Source organism: Macaca nemestrina, chromosome 16, assembly GCF_043159975.1.
Source record: "Macaca nemestrina isolate mMacNem1 chromosome 16, mMacNem.hap1, whole genome shotgun sequence".
Classification (NCBI taxonomy): Eukaryota; Metazoa; Chordata; class Mammalia; order Primates; family Cercopithecidae; genus Macaca; species Macaca nemestrina.
Window position 1 is genome coordinate 34,140,445 of NC_092140.1, and position 13,239 is coordinate 34,153,683.

Genomic DNA, 13,239 nt, shown 5'->3' on the forward strand with positions numbered 1-13,239 from the left:
CTATTATTTTCAACTAAATTTTTTCCTATTTTTAACACATTTAACAAAATATATCATATATTATAAAATTCACCTATTTATTGTGTAAAATTCAATAATGGTAATAACTTTATCAAGTGGTGCAACCATCAGCGTAAGTCACCTTTAGAACATTATCATGTCTGCAATCAGATCCTGCATGCCCATTTACAGTCTTTAGCTCATTATTAGGCATATTGAAATTGCATTCCACCTAGAATGCAATTGATTATAAATATTTTTATGTTATAAAAGTGAGTCTATAATAAAAATTCTGCAACAGTGCTGACACTTACCATAGCATGACATTTTAGAAACAAAATTAATTTAAAAATACTCATTCCAGGTTAATGGTTACAAACATGCAGTTAGAAGAAACATGTTCTAGTATTTGATAGCACGGTAGTTTGACTATAGTTAACAATATATTGTATATTTCAAAATATCTAGAAGAGAAGATTTGAAATGTTCCTAACACAAAGAAATGATAAATGTTCAAGGTGATGGATATCCTAAATACCTTGACTTGATCATTGTACATTCTATACATGTATCAAAATATTACACATACACACTATAAATATGTACAAATATGTATAAATAAGAAATTTTTAAAATATTCTAATTGATTCAGGCAGGAGTCATCAATGGATACAAAAACTAGTGTGAAAATGTTTGAGGAGTAACCGGATAGTTATGTAATCTCAAAATATCTTTGTGTAAGGCATTTATTAATTATAATGGGTATAACAATGTTAAAGTGGAGAAACACAACAGGCATCAACTTAGCCAAATGGTCAAGGTTAACATCACCAATAACAGGACAAATCAACAGCAAATGCCTTCTAAGATGGTGCACCGAGAGGAACACAGCATCATTTCTCTGGTATTCCTGCCAAGAGTATATAACTTGAATCTAATCAGGAGAAAACATAAGACAAACCCTAATGTGAAGGACAGCATGCAAAATAATTGTCCCATACCCTTAAAAACATAAGCTTCAGTGGGTACCGTGACTCATGCGTGTAATCACAGCAATTTGGGAGGCCGAGATGGGAGGACCGCTTGAACCCAGGAATTTGAGACCAGCGTGGGCAACACGGCAAGACATTGTCTCTACAAAAAATTTTTTTTTTAAATTAGCCAGGCATGGTGGCACCTTCCTGTGATTCCAGCTACTGGGCAACACAGTGAGATTCTGTCAAAAAAAAAAAAAAAAAGAGGCCAGGCGCGGTGGCTCATGCCTGTAATCCCAGCACTTTGGGAGGCCGAGGGGGGCGGATCACGAAGTCAAGAGATAGAGAACATCCTGGCCAACATGGTGAAACCCCTTCTCTACTAAAACTACAAACATTAGCTGGGTGTAGTTGCGCACACCTTAATTCCAGCTACTCGGGAGGCTGAAACAGAAGAATCGCTTTAACCCGAGAGGCAGAGGCTGCAATGAGCCGAGATCATACCACTGCACTCCAGCCTGGCGACAGAGCGAGACTACATCTAAAAAAAAAAAAAAAAAAAAAAAAAAAAAAAGGCAGCTTCATGAAATACACGAAAGACTTTCTACAAAGAAAGCCTCAGGAATTCCATAATATAGGCAAGTAAAGAGATAAGGGCTGTATATTAAGTAACAGTATTATATCAGAGTTAATTTCCTAATTTTTATAATTACGCTGTAATGTAAGAAAATGTCCTTGGTTTTAGGAAATACACCCTAAAGTGTGTAGCAGGAAAAAGACATTTTATCTACAACTTATCCTTTTAAAAATGAATTTTATGGTGTATATTTGAGAGTTGCAACATGTTATGGCATACATACAGATAGTAAAATGGTTACTATAGTGAAGCTGATTAACATATTTATTATCTCGCATAGTTTCTATTTTTGTGGTAAGAGCAGCTAAGATCTACTTAATTAAAAATTTCTAATGCAATATAATTTTATTGACTTTAGTCCTCATGTTGTACATTATATCTCTAGACTTGTTCATCCTACATACCTTCTATTTGGTATCTTCTGACCTTCATCTCCCCATTTCTCCCCCACTCCGCCTCCCCTGCCATGGTAACCACTGTTTCATTCTCTAGCTGTGTGTATTTGAAATCTTTTTTTTTTTTTTTTAATTTCACATGTAAGTGAGGTCATGCAATATTTTTCTTTCTCTGTCTGGCTTATTAACGTAATGTTCTTCAGGTTGTTCCAAGTTGTGGCAAATGGCAGGCGTTCCTTTTTTGTAAGGCCAAATAATATTCCAGTGTGTGTGTGTGTGTGTATATATATATATGTATATATATACATATATATATACATATATATACACACACACACACAGACATACACACACATTTTCTTTATCCATTCATCTGTCGATAGACACTTAGGTTGTTTTCATATCTTGACTATTGTGACTAATGCTGCGATAAACATTGAAGTCAGATATCTTTATGAGGTGGGGATTTTATCTTCTTTGGGTATGTACAGAGAGGAGAAATTGCTGGGTCATATGGTAGTTCTATTTTTAATTTCTTTAGGAACTTTGCACTGGTTTTTGTAATGTCTATGCCAATCTTCATTTCCACCAACTGTGTGCCAGGATTCCTTTTCTTTCACAGCTTTGCCAATACTTAATATCTCTTTATGGGTGCCATCTTTATGCGTGTGAGGTGATAACACACAGTCATTTTAATTTGCATTTCCCTTGTTATTAGTGAGGTTGAGCATCTTTTTATATATACCTCTTGGCCATTTTTATGTCTTCTTTGGAAAAATGTTTGTCTTCAACTTACTTTTAAATGGTTAAGAAAATGTATTTGCATGGTGTGTGTTGGGGGGGAGGGGGATAGAGAGAGAGAAGAAGGAGGAGGAGGATAAGAAGAAATAAAAATTAACATTTGGGGAATCTGGGTAAAGATTATTCTGAAATTCTTTTTACAGTTCTTGAAACTTCTATGAGTATGAAATTATGTTAAATGAGAAAAAAAGGCACTTAGTCTTAAGTGTACTCACTGTCATACTGAACACTGAGAGTTCTGATACCTCAATTTATACTCTACTATCAGTTATCTTTAGCTACTGGGGTAAATTTTCTCCATAGACTTTTTTTGATGTGCCCCATTTGCTTCTTTATTTGAGTCTTTGTGCTCTCGTGTTTTGTTTATTACTTCCCTAGGGCAGATGATGCTCAGTTTCAAACATATGGCCATCTTTATTTTCTGCCAATCACATGCAAAAGAAAGACCAATCGTTGTGATAAACTAAAATAAGGTATGGAAAATGTGGAAAAGAATGAGTCATGTGTTTTGGGAGTCAGCAGCTTTGGTTGGCCACTGATTCAATTCATGACCTTGGAAAAAACCACGTCATTGCTTTGTGCCCTATTCTCCTCATAATCTTTTCCCAGAGCTTGTATTACCGAGTGTTGACAGGATTAACTTATGATTGTGCATCTCTTTGAATCTCCATGATTTAGGTATTAAAGAAGTTGCCACAAATAAATATCCCTAAAAATAGTGTGCTTATGCAAATCCTCCTCTTGATATTTTGGTGGTTGTTTTAGAACTGTAAATGCTTTTCAGAAAACTCACAGTATTACTGGCATTGGCTTGTGGTATACTTTCTCCCTGTGGATATTGTATTATTGAATATTATTAAAGACACTAGAAAATCATACAAGGAATTTATTGAATATCCAGTATGTTTCCTATTTTGCCTTTTCATTTCTAGACTGGAAGTGCCTAAATTACAATTTTTTTCTTCCAAGTTTTTACCCTCTGCATCAGGCATACTATTTTTGCCTTCCTGGCATCTAGTCACCCTTTTTCTGGCATCAGCATGCTGAGTTTCTTTTCAGAAAATATGCCTCCACCAACTTAGTTTATCTGATTTAATTGGGACTGACCCAGGGAGATGGGGTCCATGAAGCAGGTCCGACCAATCAAAGCAGCACATGTCCTATCTACAGGAACGAAATGTAATACCAAGGACCATAAGTCCCACGCATAACTCATACTGAAATTATTAAGAAACGGGTGATCTCTTTCCACTGGGATTGCTAAACTGGGAAAATGGAAGCCTGGTCTTTCTCGCAGCTATCTCACTAACTTGAGGAAGGGATATGTCTAAGCCTGTTTCCAATCCAGTTGAAAGAAGAGCTGAGAAATAAAAGGAATAAGTTTCCTTTTATTTAATGATTATTTAAGCACCTAGATTGGATATGCCTATATAGAGATACCTGAGGTTTGCTAATGTGGGTCAATATATTTCCTTGCCTTTCTTCTGCTCTTCTTCCTCCTCCTCTGTCTCCTTCTCTTTCTCCTTTTTCTTCTCCCTCTTCTTCCTCTTTTTGCTTAAGTTTGTTGATAGAGCTCTGACCAAATCATATGGTGCATGTGGTAGAGATAGCTAGTTGTTTATTCAATATCCATTTCCCCCTTTATTCTCAGCAACGTAACTTCAGTTTTATTCAAGATGTCAATGACCCCCCCTTTAAAAATGCACTTCACAGCCTCTTTCCTAGATAGGTATGACCATGTAACTAGATACAGGCCAAAGGGATATAGACAGAAGTTATAGGATGGAATTTATTAGAAGGCTCTTATTAACAGAAGCTCAGATGAGTTCATTTGCTCCTTGCGCCTCTGCTTATTCCTGCCTGAAATGGACATATGATGGTTGTGTCATGGGATCCTTAGGGTGTCACTTCACCAGCCGGAAACCTCTGTGGCTGGCAGTGCCTTCTGCCTGAGTATTACTTGCTCCCACTGGGCTCGTTCCACCCACTCGGCCTGGCAGGCTGCACTCAGCTCGCGCTACCAGCCCGGATCCCACACCTGCCAAGTGTGAGCCAGGCACAGAGTAGCAAGGGGTGTGTGGGCGAGCAAGTGCGGGGTCCAGCCGCTGTGCACACCCAGGCATGCTGGCTGCTGCAGTGGGGCAGGCAGCTCCAGGCACTGGCATAGGTGCCGGCTCCGTGCAAGGCTGAGGCTGGATGAGATGTACTGCACGTGGCTTCTGCTGCAGGCATCTACATCTGGCCAGGGGGAACACAGTGCTACCTGGAAGCTTGGAGATGCCAGGAACCACAGGACCCCAAAGAGCAGGTGTCACAGCCCTGGCTTAGGGAGCCCCCAGGTCTGGGATCCCCAAAGGGCCACAGCTCTTTTCTTCTTCCCTCTTCTCTCCTCATCGCCCGCAACATGGCGAGTGCAGGGGCATGTTTCAGCTCTGTTTGTGTTACAGCTCTTTTAATCCCGTCATTAGCGGGCCCCGAGGTCTTGTCCCACCTCCAGGAAGAATTAGGTATGCAGACACCTGGAGGGTGAGCAAGGCAAAAAGGTGCTTTATTGAGAGCCAGAAAAGCTCAGAGGAGACCCTCAGTGGGTAGCTCCTCTCCTCAGGCAGGTTGTCCCGTCATCTGCCAAGTCGGGTGGAGTCTGAGGTTTTTACGGGCTTCAGAGGGGAGAAAGTGCATGCTGACTGGTCCATAGGCAGCCGTGGGTGGGCCCAGAAAATGTACCGTAAATTCTCACTCCAGTCCACAGAACTGGCAGCCAAGCCCTCAGGCTTCAGGCCATCCCTGGCTTGAAGGTGGGGCTTCACCAGGAACCCGCCCCTTTTCTCCCAGGAGCCTGTCTGCCTCTTGCTGCCATCAATCCGCCATCTCTGAACAGCAGAGGCTGTTCATGCCTAGGGGTGCCTACAGGCCCATGCAGAGCTGCCCTTAACCCTCCTTGGCCTCCCTCCCATGCTGATCGGAGCCCAAAGTCCAAAAGGGGCCCAAGTGGCAGGGGGATGGTTGTCAGCACTGCCCAGGGCATGCACACACCCAGCCAGGTCATGACAGTGCCTGGGATAGGCCATAACCTTGCTCCAAATTGGAGCAGGGGCCAGGAGTCGGGAGAGGCCAGGCAGTGGGATTAGGCACTTCCGAGCCTGTGGGAGCACAGGAACTTCCCGGCCCCCGAGAGTGCAGAGATGCCCAGGTCCACAGCTGCACCAGGGAGCACAAGGCTCCCCCACCCTGCCAGCTCAGAAGGGGATGGGACTTCTGCCTGTTGCCAGCTCTTGCCGGCTCTGTGGAGCGTGCAGCCCTGGCTGTGCCTCCCCTGCTGCAGGCAGCATCATGACAGCGGCCACTCCAGATGGGCCACCACTGCCATCAGTTGCAATTCCAGTGGCCATCTTATAACCTTGGGGATGAAAGACATGTATTAAGAAAGGCCTAGATTCCTGCTGTCTTTGTGGAACTCCCATTTCTGAACCATTTTTTAATGTAAAATAATATAATCTTAGGCATTTGAGTCATTGTAGTTAGGTCTCTATTTCTAGTAGCTGACAACATTTCTTGCTAATATGATACTTCTCTGCAATCAGACATCAATGAAATACTTTGGTTATTTCGTGTGGATGTGATATAAGGAGAAATTATGTAACAATATCTTTGCTTAAAATGATAGGTATTTCTCTTTATTTTTCTTCATTTATGAATTTTAGGTGAGAAGCAATCAGTGCCGGCCACTACTATCTCAACTTTTTAATCTCATCTTTTCCATATTATTACAAAAAATTTGGATAGGTCAATGTGTGGCAGTTTAGAATTAAAAAGCTTCGCCAATATGAGCTCATAGATCTCCTCAACTTTTAACCTTCTCTTTATGTTTACTATTATTGTCCCATTTTAGGCCATTATCATTTAGTCAGTTCCTTGGGGCTTCCTGTATCTAAATCTTTTTCACTAAGTCTAATTATCTGCACTGACATCAGAATAACCATTCAATATACATTCTGATTTTTAAAATTGCTTTAAAAACAACTACCTAAATGAACTGGAGAGTAACTAAAATCAGGTAGAAGCTGGATATAAGTCAACACTTAAAGGAAAAAAGTGGCAACAGATGAGATACAGCACTAGAAAGAAATGAGCTATCAAGTCATCAAAAGACATAGAGAAACCTTAAATGTGTATTACTAAGTGAGAAAAGCCAATCTGAAAAGGCTACATACTGTATGATTCCAAATATATGACATTCTGGGAAAGGCAAAATTAAAGACACCAAAAAAGATCAATGGTTGCCAAAACTTGTGGAGAGGGAGGGATGAATTGACAGAACACAGAGGATTTTTAGGGTAGTGAAACTATTCTGTGTGATACTACAATGGTGAATAAATGTCATTATATATTTGTCAAAATTCATAGAATGTACGACAGCAAGAGTGGGTTCTAGTGTAAACTATGTATTTTGGGTGATAACAATGTGTCAGTATAAGTTCAATTTTAACAAATGTTCTAATATGGTGTGAAATGTCCATAGTTGGGGAGATTGTGCATGTATGGGGACAAGAGTGTATGGGAAGTCTCTGAACTTTCTGATCAATTCTGCTGTGAACCTAAAACTGCTCTAATAAATAAAGTTTGTTAATTTAAAAATTTATAATCTTCTAAGAAATATGATAGAATCCAAAGTCTCTACAATATGATTTTTTCAAGAACACATGGAAAATTACTACCTACAGGCCATACTTATAAGAAAAGGTAATCAATGAAGACCAACCTCGTGATGACTCAAATGTTGGGATTAGCAGAGGATTTTAAAGCAGCTGTTATGCTGTGCTCAAGGATATAAGAGAAAATATGCTCATAATGCTTGAACAAATAGGGAGTATCAGAGAAAAAAACAAAAATAATATCTGAAATTTTAAAAATACTGTGTGGGCTTAACAGCAGTTTAGAGATGATGAAAGTCACTGAACTTCAGATACAGCAATCAAAATTATCTACTCTGAGAAACAGAGAGCAACAAAGATGTAAATTAAACTGAAAAAAAAAACCTCACGGTATTGTGAGACAATTGAAAAAAATCTAATATATGTAAATCAGATTTCTAGAAAGAGAAGCAAGTGGGACTGAACCTGAAAAAATATGTGACTTAATAATTTGTTAAAAAATATAAACGTACAAAATCAAGAACCTCAGACAATCTCAACTAGAAAAATACGAAGAAAATAATATCATAATCAAATTGCTGCAAATCAAAAAGAAAAAGAAAATCTTGAATGCAGCCAGAGTAAAATGACACATCACATATAGGAGAATCATGGTATGAGTGACTGCCAACTTTTCTTCAAAAACAAGGGAGACCAAAAAGACAGTGGCACGACATTTTTAAAGGGCTGGAAGAAGATTACTATAAAACTTATATCCATGGAAAAGATCCTTCACAAATAAGAAATACATGTATTTTCAAATAAATATAAACTAAACCTTACACCAAAGAAATAAAAATGTATATGTATAAATAGATATGTACAAGAATGCTTGTAGGCTTGTAGCAGCTTTATTCTTAATTCTTAAAGCAAAACAGTATCTACAAGAGCATGGATAAAATGTTGGTATATTCATGCAATGGAGACTACTCAAAAATAAAAATGAATGCAATACGGATATATACAACAACATGGATGAATCTCTAAAACAATGCTAAGTGAAAGAAAGTTTATGCAAAGAGTACATACTGTATGATTCTGTTTTAGAACAGTGGTTGTCTATGGGTGGAGGGGTGGGCATTCACTGTAAAGGGAGTATGAGGCAACTTTTGTGGTGATAGTATTTTTCTGTATTTTCTTTCTCAGTCATTTGTTCAAACTCATGGAATAGTACACTTAAGATATGTGCATGTCACTATATGTAAATTTTATCAAGACATAATATAAACAAATAATGAACTCATGTTAATGACAACAACAAAACTATAACACTTCTACATATCATAGTGGCTTATTCACTCTTTTTTCACACTTATTAAGTGTAATGTGCTCAGGTAAACATTCCATTGCCATGGAAGGATGGTATTTTAACGATGGTAAAGTGAATATTGGATAAATTGCATTTGTGTCACAGAGAGTAAGTTGGTGGATAGATTTCTAATTACAGATTCAATCTTTTAGTCAGTTTTAGTTCTATTCAGAATTCTAATTTTTCCTCATTTTTTCTAGGAAATTGTCCTTTTCACCTAAATTTTCGAATATCTTGGCATGAGGTAAGATTCTTTTTATGCTGTTTTAAATCTTTATTGTATTTATAGAAACGTAATTTTTTAAAATAGGAGGTGATCCTGGTTGGATCACATTCTCTCTGTTGGAATTTCATTGTGTCCTGATTTTGAAGTGTTGGAAGTATCCAGGCCAGATATATCACTAACCTAGTTTTAGTCCAGTTTTCTGGAATGAGTTTTCATAATATGTATACATACACAGATAATATAAATAAAGACTAAAAACCTACATCAGTAAAGGCTTGAGGTTTTGATTTATGAGATATTCCCTCCTCCCTACCATGGCTGCCAGAAGCCTCAGCTCATGCCCTTATGACTCTGATTTGAATTTTCTTTTTCATTTCTGTTACTAGTGGCATAGTACTTTCTTTGTTGCAAGCTTAACTAGGATTTTAAAACAATTTTCTCAAGAAATTCTGAGAAGAAAAATGTCTAGCATTAATGGTTATAGAAAAAAAATGAAAATAAATGAATCAAGCATTTTACTCAAAGGATTGACAAGGAATTACAAAATAAGCAAAGGAAAACAGAAGGAACTAACACAGATAAAAACAAACATTGGTGAGTTAGAAAGCCTAAAGAAAAAGTAGAGCTCAAGAATACAGTTACAGAGTAATTTGGAAAATCAGTTAACTAGCTAAGATAATCAAGAAAAAATAATACAAAATAAAGGGGAAAATAAGTAAGAAACAGAACTTAGAATCATGAGACAAGTTTGCTTAAAACTATGCCAAAATGTTAGAACACCTGAAAAAGAGTATAATTTTCTAGGAAAATTATTTGTGAAAGCTGAACTCTGAAGACAGAAAACTTTTAAAGAGATCAACTACCACAGGAGAAATAGAGGAAGTAAAGACCTAACTCTTCAAAAGGCCCAGATCCAGACAGCTCTAGGGGAATTTAACTAAACTTTTTAAGATCATATAATTCCAGTGCTGTTTTAAAATGTTCCAGAGCAAGGAGAAAAAAAACTATTGAGTTAATTTTGATAAAGTGAGTAAATACTGATTCACTATCTGAAAAAATGCACAGAAACCTGTATACTGATTTACATGAATACTGGTACAAAAATATTAAACAAATGGTATCAAAGAGAACCCAGGATGGCAATAAAAAAAAAACTATCACCATTTGGGATTTATTCCAATAATGCAAGAAAGCTTCAATCTTAGAGTTGTCAACCTAAATAACATAGAGAGAGGCTCTCTTTTAAAAAATGCTATTTATTAGAGAATGGATATTGCAATGGGAATACATGTGCCACAGTAAACTATGTGCGTACTCAAGGAGTTAAAACAAGAAAAAGGTTTTTTTTTTAAAGGAAAAATGAGGAGGATTAAATAATTGTTTTGAGATAATTATCCTTGGCTACAAGGATCGGTAACAAGAGTGATACCAGTCTGAGACTGGACAGGCAGTTGCTGGGCAGACGACCTCACGGAAGTATTTTTGTGTGTGTAAGATTGCAACGCCCTTCGTGCAAGGTTGTGTTTTTTGCAGTCTTTTGTGATAGTTCTTGTTGTCAGGCATTCATGCATGACAACTCTTCCTTCATGGCCTTCCCTGACTCCATTTGTCAGGGTTTTAACACAAATAACTCCCATTTTGATTCTGACAACTTTCACAGGTCTTTATTAGTACATATAATATTAATACATATACAATGAAAAACAACATAATCCTGAATCATATAATGACCTCCACAGATGGTGAACAGACATTTGACAAAATCCAACAACTACTTATTATTTTAAAAATTTTAATGAAATAGAAATTCATTGATATTTCCTTAAAATGAAAATTTTACCTATCCCTGACCAAAATTTAGCATCATAATTGTGATCAAACTTTACAAGCATTTCTCATTAAAGCCAGGGACAAGACATGTCTGCCAACTCTCATTGCTATAATTATTATTGTAGTCTAGCTACTGAAAAAATAAATAATACAAGAGAAATCTATGTGAGGTACAAAATTGGAAAGAATTTAAAACTATCACTAGTAGTATTACTATTAGTACACAGAAAATCCAAAATAAGAATAGAAAAATTCGGTAGGGTAGTGAGGTAGAAAATAAAGAGCTTTCTTATATACATATTACAATATAATATGTAATTTTAAAAATCCAATTTATAATAGCAACAAAAAAGATAAAACTAAAAAGAATGCAATATATGTATATAAACAACTGTAAACTGCCTCTGAAAGACATTAAAAAATAGAAAAGTAAGAATTAGTATTATATGTATACATTTTTACAAATTTTATTTAAAATATTAATAAAAAGCAAGTAACAAATATCAACTTTGTTTTCAGTACACAGTTTGATCCTAAAACTCATAGGAAAAATAAACAGTCAAATAGCCAGGAAAGCTCTGAAAAGGAAGAGCAATGAAGAAGGGCCAGAATTACAGAGCAATAAAATAAATTATATAAGCACCAGTGATTACAGTAAAAACTACAGAAATAGAATCAGAAGTGTAAGAAAATTTACTATTTGGCTTAAGTGGTACTGGAACATTTTGGTAACCATTTGGAAAAACAGATATGGATCCTTAACTCACACAGTACTTTATTTGTGAATAAAGTCCAAATCTAAATATTTCAATGAAAATTTAATAAAACATGAAAATACTAGAAGAAAACATGGAAGAATTCTTTATACTATGGGGTTAGGGGTGGCTTTTCTATGACCCCACATCTAAAAGGCATTAAACAAAATTGATAAATTTGGCTACATATATATGAAAACTGCATGCCAAATAAAAACCATAAGACAAATGACTTAACAAAGTGGCAACACATATCACAAAAGGCTAATCTCCCTACTCAATAAAGGCCTTCTACAAATGAACAAGGAAAGGATCCTAAAAGTGAGCAAAAAATGAGCAGAAAGTTAACAGAAAGGAAATACAAATGGCTTTGACACATTCTAAAGATGTTCAACTCACTCATAATAAGAATAGTACATTATACTTAGAGGATACGTTTTTCATCTATCAGACTGGCAAACATCAAAAGTTAGATAAGACTCAGTTGGCAATATTATGAGGAAATAGACATATTGCTCCTGAGGGAGTATAAGTAGCTATAATTTTCATAGTGAAGTAATTTGGCAGTATCCATCATTATTACAAATGCTTATGTCCTTTTACCTAGCAATCCCACTTTTGGGACTTTATCCTTCACACACATAGTCTTCACATGTAGAAAATGGCAAATATATACAAGTTCATTATTGGAGAATCTTCCGTAATTGAAAATGGAAACAACTGAAAAAATTTATTAAATGGGAATAGATAAATTACTGTATATTCTTACAATTTGTCTGCTATACACTACACACACCTAAAAAAAAAAAGGAGTAAGGTCACTACTATAGACTTATGCCAATATTTCCAATATATATTAGTAAAAAGAGCAGGATACAGAATAGTGTGTATGATATGCTATTTTTGCATAAGAAAAATTCGATTAGAGTAAGATTTTATGTTCATATATGTCTGTATATTAATAAAGAAATTCTGAAAGGATACATAAGAAACTAATCATGGGTCAGATGTGGAGGCTCATGCCTGTAATCCCAGCACTTTAGGAGGTCAAGGCGGGTGGATCCCTTGAGGTCAGGAGTTTGAGACCAGCCTGGCTAACATGGTGAAACCCTATTTCTACTAAAAATACAAAAAATTAGCTGGGCGTGGTGTATTACAGAATCCCAGCTACTCGGGAGGCTGAGGCAGGAGAATCACTTGAACCAGGACATGGAGGTTGCAGTGAGCCTAGATTGCGCCGTTGCACTCCAGCTTGAGCAACAAGAGCAAAACTCCGTCTCAAAAAAAAAAAAGAAAAAGAAAAGAAAAAGAAACGAATAATGGCATTTATCTGTGTCTTTGGAGGGGCTGAGAATTGAGTGAATGGGAATGTATTTAAATTATGTGTTTAATTTCATGTGTGATAACTAAATTTGAAGTGTGTCATATTTGTCATTTTTTATCTGTTATGTTTTATGCTTGTAGCTGGAAGGTTTCCATTTTAGTTTACTCCAGAAATCTCTTTTATAAACATTTTTTTTTTTAAGTAAAGGCTATTGGAAAAATAAACTGAATAGCTGAGTGCAGATGAGTACAGTGACTCACACATGTAACCCCGACAACTCAGGAGGCTGAGGTGGGA

At 36.6% G+C, this 13,239-nt stretch overlaps 1 long non-coding RNA gene across 3 annotated transcripts in view; it reads left to right on the top strand.

Annotated features, from left to right (window-relative positions):
• LOC105481708 (uncharacterized) overlaps window positions 1-13,239 on the top strand; it is a 59,539-nt gene that overhangs the window by 44,820 nt on the left and 1,480 nt on the right. For all 3 annotated transcript variants that reach the window (XR_011614715.1, XR_011614714.1, XR_987137.2), the window contains one exon: window positions 9,008-9,051. This is a non-coding gene — a long non-coding RNA (uncharacterized lncRNA). The remainder of the gene's footprint in view (window positions 1-9,007; window positions 9,052-13,239) is intronic.